Raw genomic sequence first — 8,076 nt, 5'->3', positions numbered from 1 at the left:
AAGCAGTAAGGTAGACAAGTACCCAGGTTCTGACGGGAGGCAAAGGAGGAGATTTCTGGGGCCTTGATCAAGATCTTTGTATCCTCTTCAGTCACAGGTGAGGTCCCAGAAGATTGAAGAACAGCCAATGTTGTTCCTTTGTTTAAGAAGGACAATAGGGATAATCCAGGAAATTATAGGCCAGTAAGTCTTATAAATTAATGGAGAAAATTTTAGGAACCGGATTGCATGATTTTGAAGAAGAATGGACTTATTGGGGATAGTCAGTAGGGCTTCATGTGGTGGGCTGGGGGTTTTGTCTCACAAACTTGAAGTGATGAATATGACTGAAGGTAGGACAGTAGATGTTGTCCACATGGACTTTACTAAAACATTTGACAACGTCCCTTATGGTAGGCTGGCCCAGAATATTAAATCGCAAGATATCCATGGTGAATTAGCAAGTTGGATGTAAAATTGGCTTGGTCTTAGAACACAGAGTGTAGTTATGAAGGAAAGTGTTTTTTCTGTCTGGAGGTCTGTGACCAATAGTGTTCAGTGCTTGGACTTGCGTTGTTTGTAGTATATAGCAATGATTTGGATGACAATCTAGGTGGCCTGATTAGTAAGTTTGCAGGTGACATGAAAATTAATGGATCAGTGGATATTGAGGAAGGTTATCAAAGGTTACAGCAGGATATAAATCAATTGGAAAGTTGGGTGGAGAAATGGAGTTTAATCCGGTCAGGTCTGAAGTGATGGATTTTGGGAGGACAAATGCATGAGGAAGGTATATGTTAAATGGCAGGACCCCTAGGAGTGTTGATATACAGAGGAATCTGAGAGTGAAAGTCTGTAGTTCCCTGAAAGTGGCATCATAAGTGGACAAGAAGGACTGGGCAGTAAGTCATGTTGCAGCTGTATAAAACTTTTGCTTAGGTCACATTTAAAATATTGTGTGCAGTTCAGGTCACTACAGTACAGGAAGGATCTGGAGGTTTTGGAGACGTTGCAAAAGTGGTTTACCAGGAAGTTGCCTGGATTGGAGTGTATTAGCTATAAGGAGAAGTTGGACAAACTTGGATTGTTTTCTCTTGAGCGTCGGAGGCTGAGGAGGTGACCTGATGGAAGTATATAAAATTATGAGAGGCATGGATAGGTGTACAGTCAAAACCTTTTTCTCAGGATGAAAATATCAAATAGTCCGGGCACAGGTTTAAGACGAGAGGTGAAAAGATGTACGAGGTAAGTTTTGTTTTTACACAGAGGGTGATAAATACCTGGAATGTACTGGCAGAGGCGATAGTAGAAGCAGATACAACAGCAATGTTCAAGAAGCATTTGAGCAAGCACATGAACGTGCAGGGATTAGAGGATATGGACCATGTATATACAGGCAGATAGGATTAGCTTTGAATGGCATCGTGGTTGGCACAGACATGGTAAGCTGAAGGGCCTATTCCTGTGTTTCATTGTTTAATGTTCTATGTCATTGAGTCAGTTTTATCAGTAAAACCTAACAAGAAAAGTGAAGGACGTCCCTTCACACAGATGACTTTAAACATTTAGAGATAATGAGCTAGACAAAGAATTGTTTTCTGTAGCTTGCTTTCCCTGGAACAGGTTTCTTAGTCATAGAGTCATAGAGATTTACAGCACGGAAACAGACCCTTCGGTCCAACTTAATCTAGTCCCATTTGCCAGCACTTGGTCCATATCCCTCTAAAACCTTCCTATTCATGTACTCATCCAGATGCCTTTTAAATGTTGCAATTGTACCAGCCTCCACCACTTCCTCTGGCAGCTTATTCCATATAAGTACCACCCTCTGCATGAAAAAGTTGCCCCTTCGGTCCTTTTTATATCTTTCCCCCTCACCCTAAACCTATGCTCTCTAGTTCTGGATTCCCCCATCCCTTGCTTAAAGCCCGAGGGCTAGAGCGTGAGGGGTGACCAGGAATCTGTCCCTTTCTTAACATTTGCCAGAATGTATCAGAAAGCAGTCGACCTGCTTGGCCACATTATGAACACAGTGTCTATGGCCATCAAGTCTTAGGTAGGTTTTGAGCCTGGAGTGTCTAGCTCAGAGACAGAGATGCTAACTACTGCACCATTTGACCTCCCAGTCGTCAAAGGTTTCCTTTAGTGAGTTTGGAGGTACGGGATCTCTTCATGAAAACTTAGAAGAAAAGATTATGCTTCTATTGACTTCATCATCCCAGAAATAGCCAGAACCTCCCCAGCACAGTAGTATTTAACTTAATACCTGTTCAGGCTCTCAAGATCAAAAATCCTAACTTGTTTGCTTTATCTTATCCAAGGCCACTTATGGAGAGTCCAGTGCAGGGCAGCTTCACAACCAGAGGTTAAAATCCATTCTCAAACAATCCAGCAGCAGGTGAAGCGTCACTGTCCAACTCCACTTCTTTTAAGGACCACCCTTCAGAGTTCCATGAAATCCTCGGTTCCCATTTCACAATCATGCCAAACGGAGAGAACTCTGCACGGTACTAAACTTGAGCAGCGGCACTGAAATCCTATCAAATTGTACAAACCTCTTACCCAGTGTTGCCTAAGACCTGAATTTCTCCAAAGTGCAAACAAATACTTTAGGACACCAAAATAGGAGGATTAGTAATTTGTAGATGGGAAAGGATATTACAAAGGGATATAGATGGATTTTGAGTGGATAAACTGTCACAGATGAAGCACAGAGTAGAAAAAGCAAGTGTGAGATCACATGTTTCATATCTAAAAGAAAAATGTGGCTTGTCCCATTCACCATGATCTAGTCTGCCAAGCTACTGAGCCATGAGGATTTGTAGTCATTGGTGGGTTCCCTCAAGTGCAAAGAGGCATTGAAGTACACTCACGGTGCTCGGAGGCCCATACCATCATCAAACAAGATTTCTGACTAGCAAAGAATTTCATATTTTTAATATCAGTTTCATTTGTGACCACAGGAAGCAGTTCCTATACGTATGCAGCCACTATCTAAGGAGCTGTCACAGTGCTTACATTGCACACCTAGATTCTGCAAATGTTTGCCCCTCTCCCTGCATCATTGCCAGGGCTGACTATGGGAGACCATGGCTAATGACTCCAATGTGAAACTTTCAGACTGATGGTAAACAGCCACTGCAATGCAGCACAAATAGCCACTAGAGCCATGATTGATGAGATGGCTGGGCATCTGAAAGTGTGCCTCCATTGCCATCAGCCATTCAGGAGGAGCATTTCTTTGTTAGTACTTGTATTCAATTTACTGGAGCTCCAGAATAGCCTTTTGTTTGCCTTGCCCTGTATAACCTAACTTAACAACAGCTTGAGAACTTGGAATGTGGGCCAGCCATTTGGCTTCCTGGATGAGAAATAAGGGATGTCTGACAAAGGTGCAGAAGGAGCAAATTCTGATGCTAAGGATGCTGAGAAGGCTAAGGAAATGGTGCAATTTGGCAGATGAAGCCCAAGAGAACCTGATAGTAGTCAGGGTGGAGAACAAATATTTTGCATGAACATTTGTGGACATTTCAGAAATGATAGGCAATTACTGCCCTCAAGGAAGGGCTTTTTTTTTAGAGAGTTATAATGTTTCACTGTTATATTTGTCATACATTGTACATTATAATGCACCTTTTGCAGTAAAATGTTCCTTTTCATTTTGCTGACCAGGTCATATTTTGGAGTTCTATGGGCTTGCATGGTAGGCATGTATGGATAATGCAAAGCTTGGTTTGCAAATACCACTCATTTATCAAACAAATGTTATGCTGATTGAATCCTGAGGGACAATAATGTAGCTTACATTCTCATTTCTCAAAGAATAAGACATTCCAGCTGATAACTGTGAAGAGAACCTCAGAACTCTTTGCAATACTCCGGATGGTGTGCATATGCGTATGTAGGGTAATCATGGCCACTCGTGGTAGTCTACAATGAAATGGGAATACAGTATTCAACTAAGCTGATGATAGCATGTGGGTGAGAGTCAAAACGTGTAGTGCTGGAAAAGCACAGCAGGTCAGGCAGCATCCTGAGGAGCAGGAGAATCGCCATTCCGGGCATAAGCCCTTCATGAGGATTAAAATAGGTCCCTGACATATATGAGGTGGTGCAATAGGCCACCCTGAGTACCCTGAATTCCTTGGTTGCCCATCTATTCATTCCTTCTCCGTGTTGATGATCATGGGCACCTCCTTTACCTTTTGAGGGATGGCACGATTAGAGATAAAGGCCAGGGTTCCCTGGCTCTGTCTCACCAAGCCAGTGAATAAATGTGTCCAGTACTCAATGAAGTGAAAATGAGAGTAAATATCCAGCAGATATTGACAGTCTACTTGGAGTCTTGCTAGAGCCATGACGTCAGACAAAACTTGGTCAGACTTCTGTATCCTGTGGCCTAGTCTATGAGAGGTGTTTGGCACATCTCCCGGATATTCCCCTGCTTGCCTCTCCATTTCTGTCAGCTCATTAATGGCTGAGTACAGAGATTCATCAGCTGTATTGGACTCAACAGGGGTTGGTTCTCCAGCAGTTCTACAAGTGTTAGAGACCTCAGCTATTTCTTTCATCATTATTGTGGGTCATGTCACTGCAGTACTCACCAGTAGGTGACCCTGAGCCGACTCTAAACACATTACCAATGTTTCTGCATTGTTGGAGGAGGAGGTGGATTTCCTTGATGGTGCCTTCTCTGGAGCTAACCGGACAACTCCCCACTTGCCTGCATGGGTGCAGCGCCAACAACACTCAAGAAGCTTGACACCATCCAGGGCAAAGCAGCTACATGATTGGCACCATATCCATAAGCATCCATTCCTTCCACAATTAACTGACACTGAGGAGCAGCAGTGTGTACCAGTTACAAGATGCACTGCATAAATTCACCAAGGTACCTTATATGGCACCTTCCAAACCTATGAGCACTTCTAGAAGGACATGGGCAGCAGATACATGAAAACATCACCACCTGCAAACTCCCCTTCAACCCACTCACCATCCTGACTTGGAAATATATTAGTGTTCCTTCAGTATAACTGGTTAAAAGTCCTAGAGCTCCCTTATTAACAGTATCATGAGTGTACCAATAACACATAGACTACAGCAGTTTAGAACGCAGCTCACCACCACTACCTCAATGGGCAATAAATGATAGGCTAGCCAATGATGTTCAAATCCCTTGAATGATTTTTTTTAAAAATGACTCCAAATATAATTGCCACAGGTTTTCATGAGAACAGTCTAGTCTGTACTGTGACTTTATGGAAAATAGCACTGCCGTAATTCACTTACAAATGTGTGCCAATGTTTGAGCCCCACTGCTTTACAAAACTTAAAGATTTGATCAATTTAATCACTTTCCCCAATTTTCCAGTCTGATTAACTCAAATTAATGGAAAACACTGACCAGGTTTCAGTATATAAAAGGAAATACTATTTATATCACAAATAGATCAGTTCTAAACACCATGATTGTGTTTGTTGGAGCTCAGTTATCTCAGCTCCAGGATATTTCTGCAGAAGTTCCTCAGAGTAGTCTGCTAGGCCCAACCATATTTAGCTGCTTCATCAATGACCTTCCCTCCATCATAAGGTCAGAAGTGGAGATATTTACTGATCACTGCGCAATGTTCACCATTTGTGACTCCTCAGATACTGAAGTAGTCCATGTTCAAATGCAACAAGATCTGGACAATATCCACGCTTGGAGTGACAAGTGGCAAGTAACAGTCACACCATATGTCAGGAAATGATAATCTCCAATAAGAGACAATCCAATCACTGTCCCTTGGCATTAAATTATGTTACCATCACTGATATTCCCACTATCAGCATCTTGGGGTTTACCATTGATCAGAAACTCAACTGGACTCACTATAAGAACACAGTGGCTACAAGACTTGCTAGGAAAGCTGTGAGTAACTCGCCACCTGAGTGTGATGGAATATTTCCCATTTTGCCTGGATCAGTGCAGCTGCAACAATGTCCATGAAGCTTGACTCCATCCAGGACAAAGTAGTCTGCTTGATTGACACCACACCCACAAGTATCCACTCCCTCCACCACCAATACTCAGTAGCAGCAGAGTGTATAATCTACACGATGTACTGCAGAAATTCACCAATGATCGTTAGATAGCATCTTCCAAACCCATGACCACTTCCAGCTAGAAAGACAAGGGCAACAGATACTGTACATGGGAACACCACCACCTGCAATTTCCCCTCCAAGCCATTCACCATTTTGACTTGGAAATATATCACTGTTCTTTCACTGTCGCTGGATCAAAACCCTGAAATTCTCTCCCTAGAGGTATTGTGGGCCATCCAACAGCATATTCAAGAAGGCAGTTCACCACCACGGCCTCAAGAAGAACTAGGGACAGGCGGTAAATGCTGACCAGCCAGCAACATCCACATTCCATGGGTGAAATAAAAAAGAAAAAAAATGAACCCATAACTCTACAATTATCTACACTTTACCTATTCTCACCCCATAAATACACATGCAAACAGCCATAGAATAAAATGGTGTAAATGGAGAAAAAAACTCCTCAGGGAATGCAGTCCAGTGCCATTAATGTCAATGCAGTGTCCTTCTTCTCCCAAGTCCTTTTCATATCTGATCTTTCAATTCTTTGCTAAAGACACAGGCACATTCAATTTTTTTCATTCATTCGTGGGCTTAGGATGTCACTGACTAGACTGGCATTTATTGCCTATCCTTAACTGTCTGGAGAGCAGTTAAGAGTCAACCACATTGCTGAACCTGAGCCACATATAGGCCAGACTAGGGAAGGATGGCAGTTTCCTTCGGACATTAGTGATGAATTTCAGTCACTGGGTGCAGCTCATATTAAATGGTGGGAGAAAGTAGATAGCTATCTGTCAGTTCTTGGGTCCTTCTCTGCAGTGAGAGTGCAAGAGAGAGAGAGATGCTATCATCTTACAGTCTGGAGGCTTTCAGGCCATCTATCCCTCTGCCTAGAAGCCAATCAGAGAATTGTTGTCACACAGATGATTCCTGGCCTATACATCTGGGCCTGATTGAAAAACCAGGCATCGGTCTGTCTCTGGATAAAACCTGTCCTGTTCACACACTTAAGAGTGTTTAACATCATCCCCACTGCTTGATCAAAGCAGATATAAACACAACTCACAATGAATTTCAGTGACTTCTCTTTGAAATTGCAACAACTCCTTGTATAGTTCTTCGTTTAAAACAACTATTTTCCTATTTTGATCCACAATTAAAAATAAATTAAAACATATGATCTTTACATTGCAAGGTGAATATTTCCAGTCAGTGCTTATGGCAGAAATCACATGAGTGCAGCAAACCAGGAGGACCATTGGTACATTTTGTCCCAAACAGAAATTTCAGTGCAGGTGGCCAAATTAAAACTGAGAACCCAGAAAAAGGATACTCTTTAGAACATTTGATAAAAGTAAGGAGACACTTCCTCCAAACCAAACTCTTGCACCAGCTGTATAAACTCAGGAATAAGATTATATAGAATAATACCCCATCAGTGGTACTTATTCAGCCCCTTGAGACTGTGCTGGCTCTTTGAAAGAGTTATCCATTTAGTTCCACTCCCTTTCCTTTTCCCTGTAACCCTGCAAGCCTACTTCCTCTTTCAGTATTTACTCAAATCCATTTTGAAATTTGCAGAAAAAAACACTAAAACCTGGAAATAATGGAACTGAATTGAATTTGTCTTATATACCTGAAAACAGAGCTTCAATTCCATTATCAGATTGGTACGGAATTAACTGGTTTTCACCCTATAGTTTCAAGAAGCATTTTGCAGATCATAACATCTCACTGTGTTAAGGATATAGTGGGAGCTTCGATAATTACCTCATTCTATAGTTACTAAATCTCCTGCCATTGAAAATCTCTATGACTCCATCAAAACTCCATAGAAGTTTGAATACTATTATATTTCCCTTAACTTTATATTCAGGAAACAATCCTGGGTTCTCAAGACCCCCCAAACAATTGAGCTTCCACATCCTTGGTAACATTATAGTATATGTCCATTGCACTTTGTTAAAGACTTTACTATTCTTCCTAAGGTCTGACACCAGAATT

The sequence above is a fragment of the Hemiscyllium ocellatum genome, chromosome 18, assembly GCF_020745735.1.
Source record: "Hemiscyllium ocellatum isolate sHemOce1 chromosome 18, sHemOce1.pat.X.cur, whole genome shotgun sequence".
NCBI lineage: Eukaryota > Metazoa > Chordata > Chondrichthyes > Orectolobiformes > Hemiscylliidae > Hemiscyllium > Hemiscyllium ocellatum.
Note: the sequence above shows the minus strand (reverse complement) of the source record.